Here is a 26739-nt window from a genome sequence, read left to right on the forward strand (position 1 = left end):
TTTTTATAGTAACAAAAATAATTTAGCCTAGTTCAGTTAGAGGACAGACACTTTTAAAAACTAAACGCTCAGTGCAGCGTGCCGAACCGTGCGCGAACGACTTTATTTTATTTATCACGTGAGGAGAGTGAGTCGAGCTGACTGACAAGAGTGAGATGAGAAAGACAAGACGATGGCAGGAAATTGTTTAGAAAGGAAATGCAAAGGCACCTGTTTGGCAATATTTTAGATTTTGAAAAGCCTATTGACTGGAAGTTTTTTTTAAACATTCGTTTCTTATTTATTTGGTTCCACAGTGTTTGCTGATTTTCAGTTTTATATACCTATTTAAACTTTGTAGCCCAAGTAATTTGTTATTTTATTAGGCATGGGCCTATATGGTGTATTTTTATTCGTTTTGTTAATAAAAGTTCTATGAGTTTGACGTTGTTGTTGCTTGAATTGACTCAAAGCCGAATCGCCGCTAATTTGAAAGTGAAAGTAAAATGCGCATGGCACTTTTACAAGCCATTTGAAAGCGACGAAAAGAGGGAAACTCAAACGAACTAACACCACCCCCCCAACCCCAACAGTGATACCGGTATTACCGGTGTTGTCACACGTCGATTAACCGGTGGGAAAATTTCCTCACCGTCACAACCCTAGTCTGAGGCTTTTATGCGTTATGGATACTTTTGGTGTTTTTGGTGCTTTTGAAAACCGTGAGCATTGCAGAATATACTTTCTTGACATCCACTCGTGTCAGGATAAGTGAAGGTTTTACATTTTTTTTTTAAGTTTTATTTTTGCCGTTTTTGCCTTTTTTTTTTTATGGATAGGATAGTAGTGAGACAGGAAGCGAAGTGGGAGAGAGAGGGGGGATGGGATCGGGAAAGGTCCGCGAGCCGCAACTCAAACACGGGACGCCCTGAAGCGCAATGGCGCTACATGATCGGGAAAGGTCCGCGAGCCGGGACTCGAACACGGGACGCCCCGAAGCACAATGGCGCTACATATCGACGCGCTGCCCACGAGGCTATCGGTGACGACATAAGTGAAGGTTTGACAACATATCGAATTGTTGAGCTGGAATAGAAAGGGCCCGACAGAACACACGCAATTCCGCATTAAGATCTTCCCTTAGAAATGACCAGAGCAGTCATTGATTAGCAGGGGTGTCCACATGTGTTTTCCGTTTCTATTTCCAAGGCAAGGAATCTCAAGCATTCGCAGCCTTGCGCTGTTGCAGGACAGATGAGCTTAGATGGATGTGCAGTAAGGCTGGGTGTAGTCATGAGGCTCCCACAACGAGCGTGTTTTCTTAAAGATGAAAAGCTGTAAATCTGTCATCTGCAGTGAATAATACAGGAAGATTCAGATTGTGTTCCGAAGTCTTTAGGCGTTAAATGTTTACACAAGGCAGTGTCAATATTCGCTCTAGCCCACGGGAGCAGCACCTGTGGTAGCTGGCACCCAGAGCTCTCCAACCATGTCTCTGCACAGACATGAAGCACAGCAACAATGAGCATAAATGCAAAAGCAGAAAAACATTTGCGGTTTGCCAGGAGAGAGGGCTTGAATAATGCCTGTGAACGGGTTGCCGTGTTTGTGTGCGGCGGCCCACGCTGGGAACAGGATGTTTGGGCATCCAGGTGTGTGTCGGGGCTTGTGGGATTGTTGCATGACGGCTGTAATGATAGGCTGCTGCGGGCGAGGACATGACTGCGCAGTGGTCCGCGGGCATGTGGCGGCTCCGCAGACGCACACACAACAATGAGTGATAAATCAAGAATCTGTGAAGCCAATGGTTTTCAGTCTCTTAGATGCACACGAAGTCCTGTTTGCGTACTGCCAGTGTTGAGGGTATAACGCGAGTTACGTAATCAGATTACCTTTTTCCAAGTAACTAGTAAAGTAACGCATTACTTTTAATTTATCAAGAGCATAACTGAGTTACTTTTTCAAATAAGTAACGCAAGTTACTTTGTTTTCCTATTTATTCACTGACACCTTTCCTGTCCCTGTGTTGAGAGAAATTGGGAATAAGTGCAGAGGCATTTTCTTCAGCCTGAGGCTTGTTAATTTCACTCTTGGTGTGAAAGAGCCTTTACAGTCGCCAAAAATTGAACTTTTGGGTTTTCTGTTATTAAACAACAAATAAGCAAGCCCAGACCAGGTGACGAAAAGTAACGCAACGTAATGCATTACTTTCCATAAAAAGTAACTAAGTAATGCAATTAGTTACTTTTTTATGAAGTTACGCAATATTCTAATGCATTACTTTTAAAAGTAACTCTCCCCAAATCCGTGTACTGCTCATGTACAGTGTGACATGGGCGTACAGTAGATTACACAGGGGGCACGCATGCCTCCCACTTTTAATAACATGTAAATTCGTCCCCTGCACTTTTTTCGGTCAAGTGTGTTCACTTTGAGGTTTTCAAGGGCAGGTGTGAATAAATCTAGATTTGAATTCAAAGAGACGGGATAGTCTGTAAATGACGTGATATTTTATTCGTATCCAGAATGAGGCGATGTAAACCTCATGGAGCGCTCAACACTCTCATGCAGTGTATGTTTCATTCATACTCAAAACCGCAGGGCGCTCTCGCACAGAAAGTCCAACACGGACTCATAGAAGTAACAATTTATGATGTGATCCAGCTAATCCAGCTATTGCTGTTTAGCTGAATAAAAAGCAGAAACGTTTGGACTGATGAAACGTTAAGACATTAAACTCACAACTGTGACAATATATGGTTTATGTGTGATTTTCAAGTCATCTCCAGGTAATAAATAAAGTATATGAATAATGCAGTGGTAATTGACATCGCATTTATTACAGTATAGAAAATACTGGGGGAAAAAGTATTTGTAATATGTGACCCTGGAGCACAAAAGCAGTCTTAAGTCTCTGGGGTATATTTGTAGCAATAGCCAAAAATACATTGTATGGGTCAAAATGATCAATTTCTCTTTTATGCCAAAAATCATTAGGATATTAAGTAAAGATCATGTTCCATGAAGATATTTTGTAAATTTCTTACCGTAAATATATCAAAACTTAATTTTTGATTAGTAATATGCATTGCTGAGAACTTCATTTGGACAATTTTAAAGGTGAATTTCTCAATATTTAGATTTTTTTGCACCTAACAAACCATACATCAATGGAAAGCTCATTTATTCAGCTTTCAGATGATGTATAAATCTCAATTTAAAAAAAATTGACACTTATGACTGGTTTTGTGGTCCAGGGTCACATATGTAAGCAAATCATAAAATTGTCATTAGTGAAATATAAGAAAAATATTATAGAATACAAATGATTGGTTATTGTCCAGCAGTGTATTTGAGTCTTAGCTGAGTAAAAGTAAGAAATAATAGAAAAATAAAACTTGTCAATTAAAAAAAAAAAAAAAAACAGTACCGTATTGACCCGAATGTAAGACGATGTTTTTTTTCTTGGAAATACATCTGAAAAAACGCGGTCGTCTTATATTCAGGGTCTAGACTTTGGCATGTCAATAATACACCCACAACAATAGGTGGCGCCAAATACGCATAAAACGAGTGTGCCATGAAATACGTAATGTAATGTGTGTTGTAAAGATCGCGAGTAAAAACAAAAGAAAAAGAAAAGCTTACAGCTGCATGAGTCGTGACTGTCACGTTAGCCTGATGGGACCAAACTCCCTTTGTGATTTTAAAACGTAAGACAGTACACAGATTTGAAGACTACAGTAAGATTTAACTTCTACTGTTAATAAGATTTTGGTAGGCTACTATTAGATGGATAGCCTAAATGTCCTAATTCAGATGGGCTACCTGTTTTTTTTTTTTTTTATGGTATATCAAAAAGTGTATATTTTTTAAATGTGATTGTTGGTACATTTTACCAGTTTTTACCATACTTTCAAAACAAAAATTAAAATAGGAAAAATATGCAATATGAAAATAATTGAAGACAAAATGTGTTTTACTGAGAAAAAACAAGATTTGGTTTTTAAAAAGCCTTTTTCCAAAAGGTACATCTGGAAAAAGGGGGGTCATCTTATAATCAGGGTCGTCTTATATTCGGGCCAATACGGTATTATTACATTTAACATTTCTGTCCCCCTCTCTTCTGCAATGATGGCTACGCCCCTGCAGTGTGACACACGGCGTACGCAGCTCTGGTGCCCACAGGGTGTTCGGAAACGGCACAATGACTGTGATTGTCTGAGCTGTCAGTCTCAGGGAAGGAAAACCGGGCTTGTGGTGAACCGAAGCACACAATAAAGGTGGAAGACGGGGCTCTGGATCCCATTGTGGGCTCACCACACCGGCCGCCTGCGCGCTCGTTTCCCTGTTATGTCAGAGCGCTTCAACCCCGTGTGGTTCTCTGTCGGAGCATCAACACACGGCCCATTGTCTCTCCCGAGCCACACAGGTGTCAACACAAACACTCGCGAAAAAAGAAGTAAGGCGCAGTCACGCCACCGCAGAGTGGGTCTTTCCGTCCTGTTGACACGGATGAGCCATAATAATGACTGCTGAGCAGCGGTTAATGAGTGCTCAGTCTCAGATCTGTTTAGTTTCAGAGCTCACAGTAACAGACTACAGTTGAACTGGGTGCAAGCGTTGGGTCGCTATACATCAAACTGAAAGCAAATTATAATCAAAAGAATTTTATACAATATAATTATATAATGTTACAGTTTCCTGCTGGGGTGTTCAATTCTATGAATCATGTCACTCATATTTGTGACCATGGAGCACAAAACCAGTCATAAGGGTCAATTTTTTAAAATTGAGATTTATACATTATCTGGAAGCTGAATAAATGAGCTTTCCATTGATGTATGGTTTGTTAGGATTGGACAATATTTGGTCGAGATACAACTATTTGAGAAATCTGGAATCTGAGGGTGCAAAAAAATCTAAATATTGAGAAAATCGCCTTTAAAGTTTTCCAAATGAAGTCCTTAGCAATGCATATTACGAATCAAAAAATACGTTTTGATATATTTACGGTAGGAAATTTACAAAATACCTTCATGGAACATGATCTTTACTTAATATCCTAATGATTTTTGACATAAAAGAAAAATCTATAATTTTGACCCATACAATGTATTTTTGGTTATTGCTACAAATATACCCCAGCGACTTAAGACTGCTTTTGTGCTCCAGGCTCACATATGAGCAGTATATCACATGAGACGACACACCGCCCATCTCTCGCTTCAGAAGCATCAGTAGTTTCAGTGCTCAGTCTGCTGAAAAAGTATAGACTTTTTTGAAGAAACACAAGTGAGCAGTTCACTAGAAGACGAGCTTGATACCAGCTCTATACGCAGACACAGAAACATTTTATTTAGTAAATCTAGCATCTAGGTCATTTAAGCCGAATATAGTGAATATTTTAGGATTTTTAATCCGACAGAAGTGCTGTTGATGTGCACCTGAACACACTCCGAAAACAAGGTACAAAAGTTGTCCCTAAAAGTTATACTTTTGTACCTTACTTACTCCTAAAAGATGCATATTAGTATTTTAAGGGTACATAATACTACCTTAAGTGCACATATTAGTACCATATTTGCACTTTTTTTCTGGTGTAATAGTGTATCAAAAAAAGTACCTAATATTAATGAAATAAATTCCACGTAAATAATAAATTCCAAGTGTACCTAAACAGAGTAAAGTTTCATGAAGGTTTATTAACACACTTTAGTACACTTTTAAAAGTACTGTTTGTAATGGTCAAATTCCAATTTTGACTTTAAATTGCTATATTTTATCATGATTTTACATAAGTAAATTTTTTTGATGCATTGACCAACATACTAAAGCACATGTAAAGAACTTGATGATAATCTTAACTGTAGTGTGTTATTAGATATTACATTTAATTATTTAAAATGTGCTAAATTGCAAGTTCTGCTAATTGTATTAATCTAAATTTAATCTATAACTCATTTGCAGTTGCTGTCTGAAAACATTACACTTTAAAAGAATATACTCAAGTGTGAACCGAACGTAATGTTTTCAGACAGCAACTGCAAATGAGTTATAGATTAAATTTACAATACAAGCAGATAAAGTGTAATGATATTAATAAAAACAGTATTCTTCGTCAAACAATGTAGTTCCAACAAAGTGGTTGCCAAGCAACACACAAACGTAAACAAAGGTGTGTGTTTGTAGAGTAATATACAACAGGTTCGAACGCGGCTCAGCCAATCAGAATCAAGGACCGGAACTCTCCGTTTTATAATTCGAATTTTGTACTTAACCTTTAAAGCAATAAAATAACACGACTATCTTTGAAAAAAGTGCGTAATGTTTAAAATAATGTTTATAAGCCATATATAATTAATTAACTTGCTTAAACAATTAGAAACAAAACAGCATCATGCAAGTATAGTTGAATACAAAGAACCGAAAACCAATCACAAAGAGTACTTTTTCATTTAAAGACGTGAGATGCAGTGGGATGGGAAAAACGCCATAAATTCTCGAGACATGTTTGTTTGTTTTTTTTAAAGTTGAACTTGCATTAATTTTACATGGCTTTCTAAACATGCGGCTCTTTTGTGCGAGACGCGAGTGCAACGGTGATAGATGTCCCTCTAGAAAATGAGATAAATATGCATTCTGTGTGAACGGCTTGGTTTCAATTTTGACGTAAACAACAACATCTTCTCCGCATTGATGTTCTCTTTTTCTGCAATATTTTGAATGAACAACGCAGCAGCGCTGCATCTAGTGGCTTCAACTGGATAAGCTAACAAAAACATTATAATGCAACGACACTTACATCGTCATCGCATCTCATCAGCCTTGCCTGACACACACCTAAAATTCGAATGCAACATTTTTGTATTCAATTGTGGATTTTTATTTTAAATTCGATTTTTGACAGCCCTAATAACCAGCCAAACTTATACTTAACGAACAGAAAGGATTGATCACTCAAAAAAACTGATAAAAAACAACACCTCAGAATCAAAAGAGAAATGAACTGATATTTTGCATGAAGAACATTTTTAGTGCTATTGATATGTTTGGCATTAGGCAACATATTTATCATCACTCGCGTCATGAAGTTGTTCAGCAAACATTCAGCTCATGCAGTTTTAACTCGATACATGCTCTATTTGAGCAGGAAGTATTCTAGGTTGATTGACTCATAATTATAGCGTGTGATCGCATTCCAGAGCATCATGTTATTATGCTGATATGCGAGCTGTAATGGAAGGAATGGATGGCTTCATTAATGAGATTACTCCGATAATATCAGCAAACACACACGCCCCGTCGCTGTTTTCTGCGGTCCTGAGTTATGTGACGTATTCCAGCGCTTATGTCTCCATGTCAACAGCTCATTTAACACTGCTGCCGTCACCCACACATCTAATATTTAACCTGCTCTCAAATGGTTTTTGGGACTTTGTTTATAGTAGGTTGTATGGGAATGAGTGGATATGTGTGAAAGTAAAGCTCTGAAGGCTTCCCATGTCATGCATCTGTGTAAAACACTGCTCGCTGGCAGATTCAGGGCAAATTCCACTTTAAAGGGAGTATTACTCATTCTGAGGGCCTGAACACTTTGAAGGGTGCAGGACGTTACTGTCTTATGTGCATGTTTGGTGCACAATGCTCCCTACGTCTGGTTTTCACTGCATACAAAATATCAAACCAAACAGCATCAGCAAGCAGATTGTGCTAGAGCTTTTAACTGCACTTTTCAGAGCCACTCATAATTAGCCATTATTTAGCCATTCATTATTAGCCGATTGGTGTTGAAGTCACTTTTTATGGGTGCAAACTGCTGGTGTATTTCATAACATTTATTAATAAAAAATGTTCTGGATTAATTTTGAACGATATGCATTTTGCGTCGTGTTTTGAAAGCTCCGCAAATGTCATCTTGTGAAATGTTTTGATTGAAAAATGTGATATTTCCCTGAAATAAATGCAACTTGTTTAGATATTTTGATCTGTAATGCAAAGACGTTCATTTTGTAATTGTGTCCAAATAGATTTTGTGGCCACTTTACAACAAAGTCCATACTTCACCACAACTACATCTTAAATCTTAATGTTAATTTAATGATACAGCAGCGAAATGTTAGGCGTATCGTAACAATTCAGGGTTTTTAAGTAAATCTTGCTTTATTTCTAATCTGTTTAAACCAACAAACAATAAACGTGTCAATAAGAGTAATCTAAGATTTTTAATTGGCAAAATGACTTCATCAGAGTAAACATTGTACGTATGCTTCACTAATGGTGAGGTAGAAGGGCTCTTCATTAATTTATTAAGTTTTGTTTGTAGGGGCCCCTTCCTGTAGAGCCCTTCAGGGGCCCTGTGTCCTGATTAGTGCGAATGAATTTAGTGTCATCAGATTTGTGACCCATGACCACAAAACCAGTCATAAGGGTCTATTTTTTTTAAATTGAGATTTATACATCAATGGAAAAGCTTATTTATTCAGCTTTAAGATGATGTATGGTTTACAATATTTGGCCGAGATACAACTATTTGAAAATCTGGAATCTGAGGGTGCAAAACAATCTAAATATTGAGAAAATCGCCTTTAAAGTTGTCCAAATGAAGTTCTTAGCAATGCATATTACTAATCAAAAATTAAGTTTTGACATATTTAAGGTAGGACATTTATAAAATATCTTTATGGAGCATGATCTTTACTTAATATCCTAATGATTTTTGGCATAAAAGAAAAATTTATAATTTTGACCCACCAAATGTATTGTTTGCTATTCCTACAAATATACCCCAGCGACTTAAGACTGCTTTTGTGCTCCAGGCTCACATTTATTTAGAACTGCAACAATAACACATTGAATTTACTGCTTCTCTGCATCTTTATGTTGGCTTAACAAAGCCATGGTGCTGGTATTGTAAAAATGGTTAAATAAAATCCAAGAGCTTCAGCTACAGCCACCAAAGTCGGCATACTCCTTCAGACCGATCAAATATTGCCCAAATCGCTTAGACTTCCATAAAAATGTCTAATGCTACGGCCACCAAATGCTATGTTCAACCTCACAGCTGTCCAACAACCAGCTTAAAGTCTCTCTTCAGACTACTACATAGAAGCCTGTAAGTCCTAAAGTAATTCAGGCTTTATCAGCTTTCAAACAAGGCTTTGTCAGGTCTTGACAGTTGTCTGTGTGTGTGTGTGCGATTGGTGGTTTCTCTGCTGTATTGACGCCGCGATCGATCGATGGCTTGTGCTGCGTCTCAGGAGTCTGTTCTTGGCGTGCGACGGTCCAGTCCTGCCTGAAAGCGAGAGTGGCAGGGCACCTGGGAACGGGAAGGTGCGGTCGAGTGTGTCTGTTCCAGACGCAGCCTCTGGTTCCTCCTTGCTAACAATGGGTCGTGATCGTGGTGCACAGGGGCCTCCTGCTCGCCGACCACCGTCCACGTCGGCCCCCACGCGCGCATTAGCGAAAGTCGCCGTTTCTTCAGGTGGAACCGGATTGTTCTGTGGTTTGGCTTGCTCTGTGTTGACACAGTTTGGTTTCTCACAGACATTTCACCATCGGTGATGGGCATGTGTTTAACAGTTTTATCTGTCGGGTTGCATCATCATCTGATCACCTGATGCGTTCTGACAACATTGTTCATGTCAATAGAACGCACTTATTGTGTTACAATTGTAAAGGACAGCGCTTCAAAAACATGCAACGTCCATTTCTACACGTACCGGTCTCATGCAGTCATAAACATGGTTAGCAGAAAAATATTTCAACTGAGTGCAACCAATTTCAAGGACATAAATATTGACAAAATATTGTGTGATATTGTACAATATTGTATATTTCCATAACACTTAACATAACACAGTTTAGGGAGCATGCATAGTTGTTTATTAGCATGCCAATTGTTAACATATTGGCTGTTTACTTATAAAGCACATATTCTGCATGACCATATTCTACATCCGTAATACCTAAACTTCACACAACTACCTTACTAACTATTAATAAGCAGCAAATTAGGAGTTCATTGAGGCAAAAGTCATAGTTAATGTTTTTTAATAGTGAGAAAATGTGAGCTATATTCCATACCTTCTATAGCCCGCTCTACATAGATTGCAAAATATATAGAAGAATAACTAAAATAAAAAAAACGGATCTTATAAACTTCTTATTCATCTGACCATGCAATTATTATTTTTTTTAAATATATAATTTTTTTATCTAAATAATTTTATTTAAACTGGGTGTAATGCCTTACTATGCACTCTCAATTCATTTAATTTCTTTAAAAATATATAGTTTGTAATCTCTGTTTTTACCAAATAAAGACGTCAAAATGTAGAAGGAACATTTTCTAATGAGGTGTACTGGGTACGAAACGGCTTTAAAGGTAAAACATATAAGCAATGTTGTGAACTGGTATATGCCATTTATTTACATGAAGCATTTATTATTTTTTCAATTTTTTGTTTATTAGTGAGACAGCCAGTGTTTGACCTTATTGTTTTGTATTCGAGACCTCTATCTGAAGTGTAAAGCAGTCATCATATGGTGCAGATTAGGGGTGCGCGATATTGACAAAAAATTATATCTCGATATTTTCTGGGATTTAATCGATGACGATACTTAGACGATATTTTGCTGAGTGTGTTATTGTGCTGGTATCTAAAGGACTGCCGTGGACAGCTGACTCCTAAAGTTTTTCATATTCTTCATATTCTGTGTGGTGGTCAAATTAATCTTTTCCAATAAGTTTAAATAGATTTTTACATTTTATGGGCATTTTTACCTTTATAAAGCCATTTTTAAAAAGAGTGTCCATTATCTTTTGAGCCAAATTCTTACATTTAATCAGTGAATTAGAATAATAAGACATTTGGGCTGTTACCAAGCAAATGAAATCAGTGTCAACAAAATTAATCTTTGCAATGCAGAGGAAACACAGAAGCTGTATCTGAAGGGGCATTTAGATGCACCTACACACTGTTTAATGCAGGACATGAATGCATTTAACCTGCAGTTACAAATGCATAAATAATGTTTTGATATATGTGACCCTGGAGCACAAAAGCAGTCTAAAGTCGCTGGGGTATATTTGTAGCAATAGCTAACAATACATTGTATGGGTCAAAATTATTGATTTTTCATTTATGCCAAAAATCATTAGGATATCAAGTAAAGATCATGTTCCATAAAGATATTTTGTAAATTTCCTACTTAATTTTTGAGTAGTAATATGCATTGCTAAGAACTTCATCTTTAAAGGAGATTTTCTCAATATATATATTTTTTTGCACCCTCAGATTCCAGATTTATCAATAGTTGTATCTCAGCCAAATATTGTCCTATCCTAACAAACCATACATCAATGGAAAGCTCATTTATTCGGCTTTCAGATGATGTATAAATCTCAATTTCATAAAATCGACCCTTATGACTGGTTTTGTGGTCCAGGGACACATATTATAAACATAAAACGTTGAATACTGTTATTTGAAATGATTTAAATAATTGTGGCTGTGTTTGGAATTATTTTTGTTGTCGAAATGGCACAAAAACAGGAAATATGGTGTATAAAATGCAAGTCTCTTAATTAACTTCTTGTTCATTGAACTGTTGTAAAAAAACAATGTCACATTTGTAATGATGGTAATTTTTGGCGAAAAGACGGCACTCTTCGTGTGAAATTGATTAACTATATGAAATGGTATAAATATATACATTTTCTGCCCCCATATCTTGAATTTTGTGACCATTCTAAATGTATTTTAATAGACTGAATCATGCAGTGAAAGAACGCACTCGCACTAGTCTAGACTTCACGTAATGCATGCATGCGCTCTGTAGATGTGGTTTTGCAAAATACTTGATAATGTGAAATCAGACATCATTAAAACAACAATTACAATGTTATCGCAGACGATATAGTCGCAGACACCCCTAGTGCAGATTCAATTATGTGCACATCAGCACAGACGCTTGAAACGACAGACAGTAAACACATTCAGCATTCTCATCCGTATCGAATAGGGATGCACCGATACCACTTTTTCCAGTACTCGCCCGATACCGATACTTTTATTTTTGGTACTTGCCGATACCGAATATCGAGCATGTTACATCAACTCGCCACACCTGAATGTGCAGCCGCTCTTTGGCAGCTCTCCTGTCGACCTGCGTACGATTTCCCAGAAAACATTTCCATGTCACTCAGCGTGACTAATTGGTGTCATGCAGCAGTCCTGGCGGCTCCATAAGCACCTGACGTACAGCGAGTGTTTGATAACAGATCGCTCTCAGTTATGATCCACTGAAGTACCAATATGGATTCAAATTCATCTCCATAAGGAGAAAGTAAAACGAGGGTGTTGCTGACAGACAGTAAGACTATGCCGCTATAAAGTAATTGTGGGTAGCAGCTCAGATCATCTCTCCTGGTCTTGTGGAAGAGTTAGATGAGTTCCTGACATTTGATTGTTTTTAAAGTTGCGGTGTGTGATTTCTGTTTGCAGTGTGCATTTGCAGCACCACAAGGTAAAGCAAAAACACAGGTATCCACTAAAGCAGGTAGTCGCATCCAAACTGAGCCACAAACAGCAATATAGAAGATTAGAGAAGTTCGTGATGTGATGACACTATATACTCGTGCAAACAAATATAAATGACCATATGGCCAGTGTAAATGAAAATTTTTATTATTTTAAAATTTAACTAATGTAATTGGTCATTGCAAAACAACTAAGGCTGTGTGTCCACCAAAGCATTTTTAGCCAGCTGAAAACAATTGCAAAATACCGGAGCATTGCCTCATTTTCACCTTGTTTATTTTAGCCAAACTTCAAGCAGAACTGAGAATAATGCGCAATGGCTCGTGGGTAAATTTCCCTTTCCATTTCCTGTGAAGTGATGTTCGCTTGTTCTTATGTCAGTGGCAGTGCCCTTCATAGACACTTCAAAGCCCAATTTTCATTGCAGACCAGCTGAATGAAAATACAAAATCTTTCTCTGTCAGTAGGTGGCGCTTATGAAACGACAGAAATGCGCAACTTTCTGTAACAGTCAAGACTTTTTGGTGGAACACAAAAGGTGACTTAGCAGAATGTTCGTGCTGCTCTGGCATATTTTTTAGTCTGTTCTTTAGACAAAGTTATTGCTTGACTTCAGGAGACGTTAAAAACACCGCGTGAGTCTTATGGACTACTTTCGTAATACCTCAGTGGTGACGTTTTTTGTAAATTGGCAGCTCTTGGTCACTCTACTCATTTTGTGGAAAAAAGAAAGTCGTGTAGGTTTGGAACAACATAAAGATGAGTACACGATTTTTGGTTGAACTCCCTTAATAAACATGTGCTAATGAACCATCTTGTCCTCTGTGGTTTTGCTGTCTTGCTTTAACGTGGATCAGGTTTGCCGGTCGAATGACTCCGTTGCAGCGGTTCTCGCTGGAGGTCTGTTGACCTTCTTTACGAGATCAGTGTTTCGTCAGCAGTGACGTGACGGGTACAGGAGGAGGGTTTGCTCTCTACTGCAAGATTGGGAGCTCAGGGCTTTATTTTAGGAAATCTTCTAGAAATAGACTCTGGCTTGAGCTGCGAGTTACTCCCCAAATCCCTGAATGACACACGCTGGACGCAAGAAACCCCGCTTCTGTCCAGATTACAGTTCATCTCTCTCAGTCTGAGCTTGCCTGCTGTTTGTTGTCAGTTAAGATGGGTTTCAATGGTCAGTAGGGGCCTGGTGTTAATGGTGGTATTCTGGTGGTGCCATTGCTTGAGTGTGACAGCACAGTTTTTGGGAAGCTGTTGCAGATACCAATCAGTGCTGGTGTGTTACATAACCCTAATAAAGTCTTAGGCCAAATATATGCTGTAGACCACAAGTACCTAAACACAGTCAAGAAAGTGAGCACACTCCTATTGCTCATACATAACATTAGGCTTTGTTTATTCATCCGGGAATATCCATTTATTGTATATGTCACCACATGTACAGACATCCAAGTTAAACCTCTGATGGTAAATTTTCCAATAGCTTAAACGGCATTTGAAGTTGCATGTACAATGTAATTTACCGGCCACTGTCTGGTAACTTTACAGAGTATTCACATTTTCCAAATGATGAGTAATTATTTTGAACGCTGTATACTGTTTGTGTTCTTCTCAGTTGTTATCTAATAGTCATCAGCTATCCTGATTTCTTGTTAGCCTATTGGTTATTGGTCATAAAAATGTCCAGTTTGACCACTACTCGGTTCATTTCAGTATTTAAATGTGTTACAGAGATAGATTCTGTGTTGTCAACTAAAGGACCTAACACTGTATTTGTTCTTCTTCTTTCCTTTGAAGCTGGGCGAGGTGGACTCCAGGATGTCAGATGTGACGCTTCACACAGATTTTCACGGTGAGAATTTTTAATCTGGTTTCTGTAGCTTGTGTTGTTCGATCAGGTCTGTGTGAACACAGTGTGCTCCTCCAAACTCAGCAAGAAGAGACCGGCTCTTGTTGATTCCTTGGAAACCCCTCGACCCATGCTAATGTAATTTTGTTGTGATGGTTGTTGGGATCAATAAACCGTGGGAGTGTGGTTCTGATCATGATCACAAAATCCACTGCTGCGTTTCATATGGCTGCCTTCTTTTAACCAGAACACCATTAACCATTTAGCCTGATTCACAATAGTTTATTAATAAAGTAATATGACAGTTGTTGTTGTTTTTTAAAGTAGTAATACTCATGGGAGATGGTACGGTATGATTGGATAATCACATGTATACCTGAAGTTCATACTGCTGTGTTGTAATACTTCTACAGGCTAATTACTATGAGACACAGATGAAAGGAGCTTTATCAAACATCCTATCATGTGCTAGAATAACTGTTAGTAGGCCCTGCCACAATAACTAGATATCTCACAATTTGTGATGGATTTGTGATGACCTCGTTTTTTTGTAAAGTTGGAGAAAATCAAACGTTTTATAAGAGGCTCAGCTAACCAGTTTAATCAAGCTTGGGGCATTTTCAAGCAATATGTCAGGGAGCATGTTTCATTGACGGACATAGGCCCTGTTTACACTAGTGCGTTTTCGTTTTAAAACGCATAACTTTTGCTACAGTTACGCCTGTCGTTTACACTACTCCGGCCTTTTCAACCCTCGAAAACTGCGACTTTCGCTATCGTTTACACTACTCCGGCGTTTTCGACCCTCTAAAACGGAGGCTTTTGAAAACGCTGCAGACCTCGTTTTAGTTTGAAAACTCCGGGGTTGCGTTTCAGTGTAAATGGACCAAAACGGAGACTTTTGAAAACGTTGCAGACCTCGTTTTAGTTTGAAAACTCCGGGGTTGCATTTCAGCGTAAACGGACCAAAAACGGAGACTTTTGAAAACGCTGCAGACCTCGTTTTAGTTTGAAAACTCAGGGGTTGCGTTTCAGTGTAAACGGACCAAAACGGAGACTTTTGAAAACGATGGCGTGGCTGCCCACATTCGCTCTGCATATCCTTGACGACCGTGTAAACAATAACATCATGCTTTTCAAAAACCTTGCAAACTTAGTCAAATCCAGCTGTGAGATCTTATGAAGTGTGCATTTGTATCCTGCACGATACAATTGCTACGGTTACGCCTGTCATTTACACTACTTCGGTGTTTTTGATACTCGAAAACGGAGACTTTCGAAAACGTTGCAGACCCCGTTTTAGTTTGAAAACTCAGGGGTTGCGTTTCAGTGTAAACGGACCAAAACGGAGACTTTTGAAAACGATGGCGTGGCTGCCCACATTCGCTCTGCGTAACCTTGATGACCGTGTAAACAATAACATCATGCTAATTGTTGTACCCATAGGTATGTATAGGTAGATTCCCCCATAGATATATATACGACCGCTCCAAGCACGTAGACACGTCCGCCATCTAAATAATAGGGAATCTACCTATAATATCTATGGTTGTACCTGCATGAATGGTCATGTGACGTGCGTTTTCGGTTGTGTAGTGTAGACGGAGATCGTTTCTGAAACACAGTGAAAACGGCAGTGTAGACGAAGATCATTTTCGTTTTAAAACGCCGGTTTGAGCCACACTTTTATTTATTTACAATTTTTATTATTTATCTATTGTATTATTAAGTTGATCTTGTATCTGTATCTTCTTTGTAATATAGTCCTAAACTCATAAATAAAGTTTAAAAAAATCTGATGTATTTCTGAGAGAAACAACAAATTCAAGAAGCAAGATGGGAAACATTATAAAAACGTGGGCAAAGCAGCTTGTTTCTCCTCAAAACTCATGCCAAGCTCTCACAACTTTCATACAATTGCAGTTATATCACAGCCAATCAAACACATGCTATGTTAAAGACAAGATGTTTGGAAATGTGAATGATGTATGTTGTATAGGAAATAATGATTGATTGTATTTCATTTCCACCAGTCTTCCAATCTCAACTATTCTGTATCATTCATTCTAGCTCAATAGCCCAATATTTGTTTTATTTCCTATTCCGAACAGTTTCATTTTTTTTGATGGTGCACGATGTTAACCTGCATATTAACCGGTATTAAAGCATTAGTTCACCCCCAAAAAAGAGAAAATTCTGTCATCATTCACTCATCCTCATGTAGTTGCAAACCTATCAGACTTTTGTTCATCCTCAAACCCAAACAAGGATATTTTTAATGAAACCTGGAGATTTCTGTCCCTACACAGAAAGTCCACACAACCAAAATATCAAGCAGCGCATTTGAGCTTCTGTTTAATATATTGAATGAGGCCTTTGTATGTGCGTTGGTCAATGTTTTTATGTGAATAAAAGCCTAAATTAAACCTGTTCATCATAAAAAAGTGGTTGTGTTTCTTCAGAAAACTTCATATGGATTTATTTTACGGTCGCTTTATGAATGTTTTGAAGCATCAAAGTTTTGCTTGCCTGGACTTCTCAGTGGAAAAACAGAAATCTGTCCGGTTCTGTTACAAATGTCTTACATTGTGGTTCTAAGGTGAACGAAAGTCTTATGGGTTTGGAACCACATAAGGGTGAATAAATGACAGAATTCATTCATTTTTGGCTGAACTATCCCTTTAAGCTTTAAAAGAAAAAGAATGGTTTGAAAGATGATTTAGGCTTTCAGTATGCTGACAGGCTTTGAGAGAGGAGATCAGGAATTAGCAGCTGAATGGTGCTACTTGACATCTAGTGACCAGACATACCAGCTACATTATGCACCATTGAAATGGATTAATTTCATGTTTTTACCTCTGTTTACATCTTTTCTGTTGGTTTTTATTCTTAGTCACGGTTGCTTATTTTTGACTTTGACTTGTGCAACCAGGGTGACAAGTTAAAAGTAAAATGTATATGCATTTATATTTTACATGGGAGGAGTACAGGATTATTTTATGTAACCTTGTGCGTGTAGAGCAGACATGTTTGTGTCTTGCAGTTTGCCGTATGACTGTTGTGTGCCACATGTTGGGTGGTCGGCCCGGGCCGGCGAGACTGTAATCCTCCAGCACATGCATCATAGTCCAGTTCTGCTTAACCACCACACAGTCACACCTGCATTAACTAGCTTCCAGCTATCTACACCAGCGCTCTGACACATGATGAATGTGGCATTGTAAAGTCAGACTCTCATTACTCATGCATGCTTCATTATGGATGAGCTTTCACGTCAGGTAACACGCTTTACACCCGACTCGACGTTCATCTAATGCTGGTCTGTGAATGGGCCCCTCACTAATGGTCATATATGTTCTCCAGGAGCCTTCCTATTGGTCGTTGTTTACATGAGCCTGTAGATTAAAGCTAGCAACAATCAGAACTTCAGCCATGCAATTAGGATGATGATGATGAAGCACTATGTCGCTCTCCGACTCGGTCCGTCCCTTTAATCTAGGCTACAGAAGGACAGCAGATGCTCTCGCCCACCCGCCGGCCTCTGCCACTCAACAATAAATAAAAGATAAGACGGTGCCATCGGGACTGTTTGGAATAATAACATTCAATTTGGAGAGAAGTGCCTCAACAAATGCACGCCAGAAGAATAGAAAAGCAGGAGATGAAAGGAGATATGAATGGAACTCTGGCTACAGGCATGCTCGCCAAACAAATAGACGTCCTGAGAGCGCCAATCACAGGCTCTCACCCTGATTCCTGACCCGCGGAGGACAGGCCAGAGGAACGCAATTTGTTCCTTTGTACGGCAGGATCATAAGAGCGACCACAACTTACTTTCTTTCACTGTTGCCGAGTGCAATTGAGTTCTCCGAGCAGGTGGTCCAGGCCTGCTGTGACCTGGGCAACTTTTGCTTTTTTGTTCCCTACAAATGTTGGCTGAAGTTTTGGCAGTCAGCTCTGGCGTGTGGGGCTTTCATGAAGTTGAGGATTAAGAAGGACAGATAGGAGGAGGAGGTACAGTCAGCTTGCATTAAAACAACTCCTCATGGCCGATGGCTCCAGTCTCTTGGCCTCTCCACACGTGGCCTTTGTCTGCACCTAGACTTCCACGGGACCGAGTTGCGCTCAAAGCTCAGCTGGTCGGGTATTGTCCCTCCTCAAAGACGGCCATAAGGGCAACCAGAGGAAAAAGTGTCAGCTTCAGCTTTTACACACCCTAGGAAAACTTAGGAGACGAGAAAGGATGGATTAGCTGTAGCTGACGCTCGGCTTGCCCGCTCGCACATATCCAGACCCCCTCAGCTGTTTGAGACATCACTTAAGCCTTGTCAGTCCAAGCATTTTTGCTGGACATGGGGACACCCGATGCGCAAAGTCTCAGAAGAATGTTGCTGCGCTGGTCTTTCTATAGAAATCGCGTTATCCCACGTTGAGCAGAAGTCTTCTTTTGATCTGTGTGGTTTTGTGAAGATGCACCCTTTTAATTACTTGATCATCGGGACACTTCATCGTCCTGTGATAAACCCCATGGCGAAGAGGCCCAAACAGTAAGCAGGGAATTCGCTAACAATCACTTGCACCTGCTGACAGCGTGGTTTGGTCGTACATGCTGTCTGCATTATTTTAATGCTTATGAAATGTGTCAACGAAATCAGATTTAAACACGTCTCTTGGCCTCTCCACATGTGGCCTTTGTCTGCACCTAGACTTCCATGGGACCGAGTTGCGCTCAAAGCTCAGCTGGTCTGGTATTGTCCCTCCTCAAAGACGGGCATAAGGGCAACCAGAGGAAAAAGTGTCAGCTTCAGCTTTTACACACCCTAGGAAAACTTAGGAGACGAGAAAGGATGGATTAGCTGTAGCTGACGCTCGGCTTGCCCGCTCGCACATATCCAGACCCCCTCAGCTGTTTGAGACATCACTTAAGCCTTGTCAGTCCAAGCATTTTTGCTGGACATGGGGACACCCGATGCGCAAAGTCTCAGAAGAATGTTGCTGCGCTGGTCTTTCTATAGAAATCGCGTTATCCCACGTTGAGCAGAAGTCTTCTTTTGATCTGTGTGGTTTTGTGAAGATGCACCCTTTTAATTACTTGATCATCGGGACACTTCATCGTCCTGTGATAAACCCCATGGCGAAGAGGCCCAAACAGTGAGGAGGGAATTCGCTCACAATCACTAGCACCTGCTGGTAGCGTGGTTTGTTCATACATGCTGTCTGCATTATCTTAATCCTCGATATACCAAATGCGTCTACGAAATTAGATTTAAACACAATAACACTTTATTTTGATGGCCCCCTTTAGACATTCGACTATACGTAATTTTGTAACTACGTCAACTTATTCTGCTAACCTTAACAGTCTGCCAATACTCAGAATTAGCTGACATGTCTTAATGCACAGATCTGATCTTTTGACCATATCTTATTTTTTAGACCCGCCTGTTTACATTCACTTTAGACACGACTGGTATCCGATACGTGTTTACATTAATTCCCGCCCATCAGTGATCTCTTTACTATGCACATGGTAGTAGGCCCTCAGGTTTTGAATGGCCGTGCTATTAAAATTATTTATATAATTCACGTCGAGTGGAAACTATTATTTGTGAGCATGGACATCAGTTTTGCAGCACAAAATCTGACTAAATGGACTAAGGCCGGAAAATAATGTTAATTTTCATTTGTTATTTTATCTACAGCTCGTTAGATGTAGAATTCTGAAGTGAAATAAAGTAGCGCTGTAAGATTATATTTATTTGAAAGAATTAACGAGCGAGAGCGAATGCGTGAGTGAGTAGCCTAATAGTGAAGCTTGTTGGTTTAATTACAAAAACCTCATTGCTTATCTCCTCATTGCTGAGAAATATAATGTAGGTTTCAGTAGCGAAGCTATTGTATTTATAAAATTCACGGGACAGCGGTTTCCAAATTTTCATGTTGCGATTAATTGCTAATGCTTTTATCACGGTATGCGGTATTATCACAATATTGAAATTTAGTTTAAAAAAAGTGCTGTCATAATACAGTATAACAGGTTTAATAACTTTTTTCTTATAACAAAAATAACTGAACATTTAAATGCAATAAAGCAATACAGAAAAATGTATACATTTAAAAGTTTTACACAGATTAAAGTGCAAAAGAACTATAAAGACCAATAGGTATCACTTTACAATAAGACCTCATTAGTTAACCTTAGTGAATGCATTAACATTCACAATGAGCAATAGCTACATTTGCTACAGAAGTTATTAATCTTTGTTTAAAAAAGTCTTATATATCGCATTACCGAATACCGGCACAAGTCTACTCCTGAATGTTGCGCAATTTCTTACATAATGTTCCCGCCTCAATAAAATGCATTGTGGTGGCTCAGAGTTCAGAGGGGAATCGGATATATGTGTTTAGACGTAGGTCGGATGTCCAGATATCGGATATGTATCCAATTAAAATCCACATTTGAAAGTGGCCCAGATCGAATGCGAAAAAAATCGGATCTCATGCAGATTTTTGTTTACACACATGTGCAACAAATTCCGATCTGTGTTAGATGTGAGCAAAAAATCTGATTTTTTTTTGTGCCAGTGTAAACGTAGCCATAGTTGCAAAGTTACTTTTAGTCAACAGAATGTCTAAAAAGTTGACTGGATGTGTTCTATTATAATCCTCGTCTCCATAATCAATAAACAATATACACAGACATAAATTTTTAATAACACTGGACTTAATAGCTTGCCTTTGGCAGTAATAGCACCATGATACACGTGACTGGCACATGTTGCTGATGTTCATCAACCTGGCTTATTCTATCGAAAGAAGTCCTAATGACTTCACAAAGTGCTTGGTTAAATTGGTCTACGAGTGGTTTGTAAATAAAACATAGTTTAGTTGCTAAAAGTTTAGAATTTGCCCCGCCGTGTTTATTCAAAATATCTACTCCATGGTTTTATGATCTGTCCTCATCCCTAACCCTAACCCTAAGTGTGGCCAAGGTTTATTTTTCTGACAAGGACTACGAGTGGCTGACTCCATTCGCAATGATAAACAGCGCAAATTGGAAGAAGACACTGATGTTAGTTGCTTGTTGGCCTGGGGGGGATATCGTACCGCCTAGACCAGACCTTTGAATCACTTGTTTATGGGTGACATTTGGTCAGATTAAGTCCTTGCTGGGACTAAAGCCAAATCATCTCTTTTGACTGACCCTTGTTGGAAGAAGCAGAGAGTTTGTGTGGAATTTGAAGACGGGAATACAGTAATCATCAGTATTAATGTCGATAGAAAACTGCTGATCCAGCATTGCTAACAGGACTGTCGAAGACACTCGTGAGGTGCTTCTGGTGCTCGGCCAGCCTGTCAGCACACTGTTCAGTGGTTGGAAGAGTGTTGGGACTTAATGACTCAAGTTTTATGTAAGCGCTTCTTGAACGGAAAATAGCAGAAGCCCTTCAGGAGGCATTTAATTAAAGCCACTGCCTCCTACTCTCTCCTATCTAAGCACAAGGGGAAAACATGACATCACGCTCGGTGAAAAAGGGGAGAGAGAGTAAGGGCAACAGGCGGTAATGAACGGAAATGGTCAATAGACGTAACCGAGTGCTGGGGGTGGTCAAGTGACCTATTTGACCTCTGGAAACACGAGGTCAGAATGGGGCTGCCTCCTGCTTGACCTTTAAGCCCAAAATGTCAATTAAGACTTCTCCACCAGAAAAAAGAGAAAGGTCCATGAGAGATTTTGGCATTTCCTGGAGAAAATGTAAAAAACAATTGCCCATAACACTTGCCTCCATGATACTATGGTGTTGTATGTGGTTTCCAGGACATTGCTGTGTAGTTATTAGGGTGTTTTGAGTGTTAGCATGTTGCTATTGTGTGGTCAAAAGTGCCCACCCCGAGGTCTCTTTAATATATGGCTCTGGTCCCGTCTTCAACTTAAGTCAATGGGATGCTTTTCACTCATTTTAGCAAATGCACTTCTTGTCAACACGCGATATCTTTGTGTCATTCATGTCTGTAGCACAAACAACTTAGGATGAGTTGTGTGTTGGCTAATACTTGGGCTCGAGGTTAACCTTAATGAATGACCAGTAATAATGCAGCTTGCTTTAGAATCTGTCCTCAAATAACATGTTATGGATAAACAGTGTTGGCAGGTAGCTAGTAACGAAATGATGTAATTTAATTACAAAATAAATGTAAATGTAATCTGTTACAGTTACTTATGAAAATGTTAGAAATTACAAATGGGGTTGCATCTGAATATTTTCACATACAGATTTGATTGATTTCTTTTCCAAATTGCATTGACCGTTTTAAAATATGAGACGTTTCAGGAGTTTAGGACAGAATATGACACCTGCTGGTTTGATAACGGTTTTATTTCCTATTTGGGTGTATGTGTATGCTTTGTTTTTTAAGATTAACAGTTTTTTCCAAGGCATTTTTAGATGCCAATGTTTCCTGTCTTAGCTATGCAAAGATTTGATTTCAAAAATAGTATCACAGCTGTTAAAATAGATCTTATGATTTTAACCTCAGACCGATCTCAAAGTAAAAAGAGGTGCTAAAAGTCTGATTTTGTGGTGGCTGTGTTTTCAAATTAAATTGATGAAGGATTTCATAAGTCTGACAGTAATCAGTGTTGTGTACTACAGTAAGGTTAACCCTGCCTAGTTTACATATTTGAAAATGATTAACAGTTGAAAACAGTAGAGATTTAGAAAAGTAATAAAATGTAATCAGTTACGTTACTTTAATAAAGTAATTGAAATAGTTACACTAATTACATTTTAAATAAAGTAACTTGTAATCTGTAACCCATTACATTTCCAAAGTAACCTTCACAACATTGTAGATAAATGGCCTCTCTGCAGATGCCGAGTGTACTTTTTATTTCACGTCGGTAAATTTCCATAGCTCACTTAGACACTGAATGCATCGCTCAGTTATGGCGTTTTTCCACTGCGTGGTACGACTCGGCTCGGTACGGCTCAGTAAGGTACGGGACGGCTCGGTTCGGCTCGGTTTGCGTTTCCACTGCAGTTTAGTATCGCTTTAGAGTGGCCGTACCGTGCCGTACCATGCAGTGGAAAAGCGCCATTAGTTGGTCTCTCTGGGGTTCTGGGGGAATTTAATTGGCTTACTGAATGGGACTAGATATGCTTCACTGTGCATGTCCTTATAGGAGACCCCATTCTGTGAACCTTTAAAACCTTCCCTGTAATTGTTGCTGCCACATGACACGGGCAGTCAAACATTGCGTCTTCTTTGTCATGAGAACACAAGAATCAGTCCTGAAGAACCCTGAACCATCTGCCTGAGTGACTAAACCCTTTACCTGCTGTGCTGTTGTGTGTGTGTGTTTGTCAAAGAAAACAGCCAACCATTTTAGTGTTTACACACACTCGGTCTTCTCATTTCCCACCATCCCGCTGTCCTTCAGCAGTCCTTTCTCTTTAACTTTCTCCCGTTTCCATAATACCCTCTTCAAAGGTATTCCCTTCTCTGGTGTCTCAGCAATGTCAGGTGGGCTCTGAAAACCCAAATCCGCTGCATTTCAACGCCGTTTCATATCCCCTCACCTATCGACTGTTTGTGTCAGGCCACTCCATCAACACAGGAGCACGTCTGCTGCCTCCGCTGTCCCTCGTTCCCCTGGACCTCAGCTCGGATCAGCAGTATTTCACTGGACCTGAAGGCATTCACTTCACACCATGAGGCCAGGAACAGCAGCGTAACCCTCCTGGTCTGCTTTAAACCACAATGGGAACCATGTGCTCGCGTTTTGTGGGATTGGAGCCCACCATGGAAGAAGCTGTTTCTAATTCCAGTAAAACAGCATGGCATGGCTTGTGCGTCCAGTGCATGATGTCCTTTTGTTTTCATCATCTATGTGAAGAAAGACGGTTGTGGCCATGTTATGTAACCACACCAAGGCCCAATCTGAAATATGGCAGAAATATATTTCCTGTATAATATAGCCTAGTCTTTTACAGTTCAGTGAAAACATCTCGGCTGCAACTGCAACAGTTCTAAACCCTTTTTTTTTCTGTTGAACACAAAAGGAGAAAATCAGCAGCATGTTCAAGCTGTTCTTTGCCAAATGAAAGCAAATGATAATTCAGGCTCCAAAAAGCACATAGAAAGTATCATAAAAGTCAACACTATTAATATGAGTTCTTCATATTGAAAGTTATATTTTTGGTCTTTTTATGCCTTCATTGGGACGGGACAGTAGAGAGCAGATAGGAAAGATTCGAGATTGGAGAGAGAGGGGAGCAGGATCGGCAAAGGATCTCGAGACAGGATTCGAACTCGGGACGTTGCGAGCGCAGTTGCGCTGTATGTCCACACACTAACCATGAGGCTATCAGTGCTGACCTTCACATTGAAATTTGAAGACATATGATAACTTTGTGTGAGAAATAGGGTTGCAAAGGGGTGGAAAATTTCTGGTAAATTTCCAGAAACTTTCCCAAAATCCCTGGAATATTCCAAAAAATCCTGGAAAGTTTCCAAAATTTCTGGAATATTTCCGAAATTTACTGGAAATGTTCCACCTTTTTGCAACCCTAGAAACTGACCCAAATTTGATTAAGTTTAATTTTATTAGTCATCAGTTTACGTTTTACCGTAACTAATATATCTATGAATGCATTCAAACAATCAAGATGCAAAAGTTCGTCTAACCCTTTAATGGGTGGCTATCGATGACAATGAAAGCGCTGGCTTTGGGGAAACTGAAAAATCCATGTGTGATAGGGGATCACATATCTCTGCAGACCACTTGCTTGAACTTGGCATCTCCTCGTGTCTTCTCCTGTAGTCTGTCAGCCTGAAAGGTCGCTCTCTTGCTTCTATGTTGTTTAATGTTTGTGTTCAAGCGTACAGTCATCTGAAAACGATAGAAGCATGTAAGAGATTACCAGCGGGGTGTTCGACATCCAGCCAACAGGAAACGCACTCCAGATGAGAGGGCTTTACTGGCTTAGCCTTTTCTGGTCCAGAACAAACTGCATGGCCAAACTAGTAGAATAAAGTAGATACAAATTGTAAAAATGTTTTGTTACAGTATAGAACATTATCCCCTGGTTTCACAAACATGGTTTAGGCCTAATCCCAGACTTAAATGTAAGTCTGAGCTGTTTCAACTGAAAGAAACTTGCAGTAACTGATCTTAAAATATGTCAGTGCATTTGTTTTGTCTCAAGATGCACACCAGTATTGTTTTTTTCTAAGGCATGTTTATAAAAACTACTTAAATGTCCTAATTGAACTATTGCCTAATCCTGGTTTAACCTAAGCCCTGTCTGTGAAACCAGGCCTATAAGACCACAGGCAGGCTCTATAAAGTCTGCTCTCACTTGATTAAAAAAAGGTCAATGACGAATGATATAGTTAAAGATTTATTTTTGGCATTTTGCCAAAAATAGGATAGTGTCGAGTAGACAGGAAGTGAAGTGGGAGACAGAGGGGGGTGGGATCAGGAAAGGTCCTCGACCCGGGACGCCTGTAACGCAACAGCGTTATATGTCAGCGCACTGCCCACTAGGCTATCGGCGCTGACTTGTCAACTTTTTTTATTGTTATAATGCATTTCTATAGCAGATTATACAACAGTTCGTTCTGGTTCTCAAATCTGATTGGTTGAGATTGGTGATTGGTGAACGCCCTTTCACAATTTTGTATCACTCCGCTTGTTCTAGCCGGGTCTATGTTGTTTTTTTTATTATTCACTGAGCTAATCGTAGAGTACGTTAGTTAATATAAGAAGAAACATCTAGCTTCGCGGTCTCTCTCTCTCTCATTTGGATGCACGTCTTGCCGCATTGTTTCTCTCTTATAACCTCATTATTTCTCACGAATAACCAAACTGAAGCAGCACATGCCCTTGATACGGATTCTAAAAGTGGCGTATGTTTAACTGTCAACTTGAGCTTTGAATCCGTGGCGGAAGGAAGTAGTTCTGCACAAAAGAGGGGTTTATTAGGCACTCCGTTGTTTCTTGTTTAATTACACACGTTCCATCGAACTGTTGTATAAACGCAATATCACTCTCGTACTCGAGCGATACCGGCTCTATATCAGCGGCTGTGATTTTTTATTATTCACTGAGCTAATCATAGAGTACGTTAGTTAATATAAGAAGAAACGTCTAGCTTCGTGGTCTCTCTCTCTCTCATTTGGATGCACGTCTTGCCGCATTGTTTCTCCCTTATAACCTCATTATTTCTCACGAATAACCAAACTGAAGCAGCACATGCCCTTGATACGGATTCTAAAAGTGGCGTATGTTTAACTGTCAACTTGAGCTTTGAATCCGTGGCGGAAGGAAGTAGTTCCGCACAAAAGAGGGTTTTATTA

At 39.3% G+C, this 26739-nt stretch overlaps 1 protein-coding gene and 1 long non-coding RNA gene across 3 annotated transcripts in view; one reads left to right on the forward strand and one right to left on the reverse strand.

Annotated features, from left to right (window-relative positions):
* LOC107680187 (gastrula zinc finger protein XlCGF57.1-like) overlaps positions 1-26739 on the reverse strand; it is a 964523-nt gene that overhangs the window by 614513 nt on the left and 323271 nt on the right. The window lies entirely within an intron of this gene.
* LOC107680208 (uncharacterized) overlaps positions 1-26739 on the forward strand; it is a 64166-nt gene that overhangs the window by 30722 nt on the left and 6705 nt on the right. For both annotated transcript variants that reach the window (XR_001633123.1, XR_001633124.1), the window contains exon 3: positions 14322-14376. This is a non-coding gene — a long non-coding RNA (uncharacterized LOC107680208). The remainder of the gene's footprint in view (positions 1-14321; positions 14377-26739) is intronic.

This window comes from Sinocyclocheilus anshuiensis, unplaced genomic scaffold (assembly GCF_001515605.1).
Source record: "Sinocyclocheilus anshuiensis isolate Anshui unplaced genomic scaffold, SAMN03320099.WGS_v1.1 scaffold492, whole genome shotgun sequence".
In the NCBI taxonomy this organism is placed as follows: Eukaryota; Metazoa; Chordata; class Actinopteri; order Cypriniformes; family Cyprinidae; genus Sinocyclocheilus; species Sinocyclocheilus anshuiensis.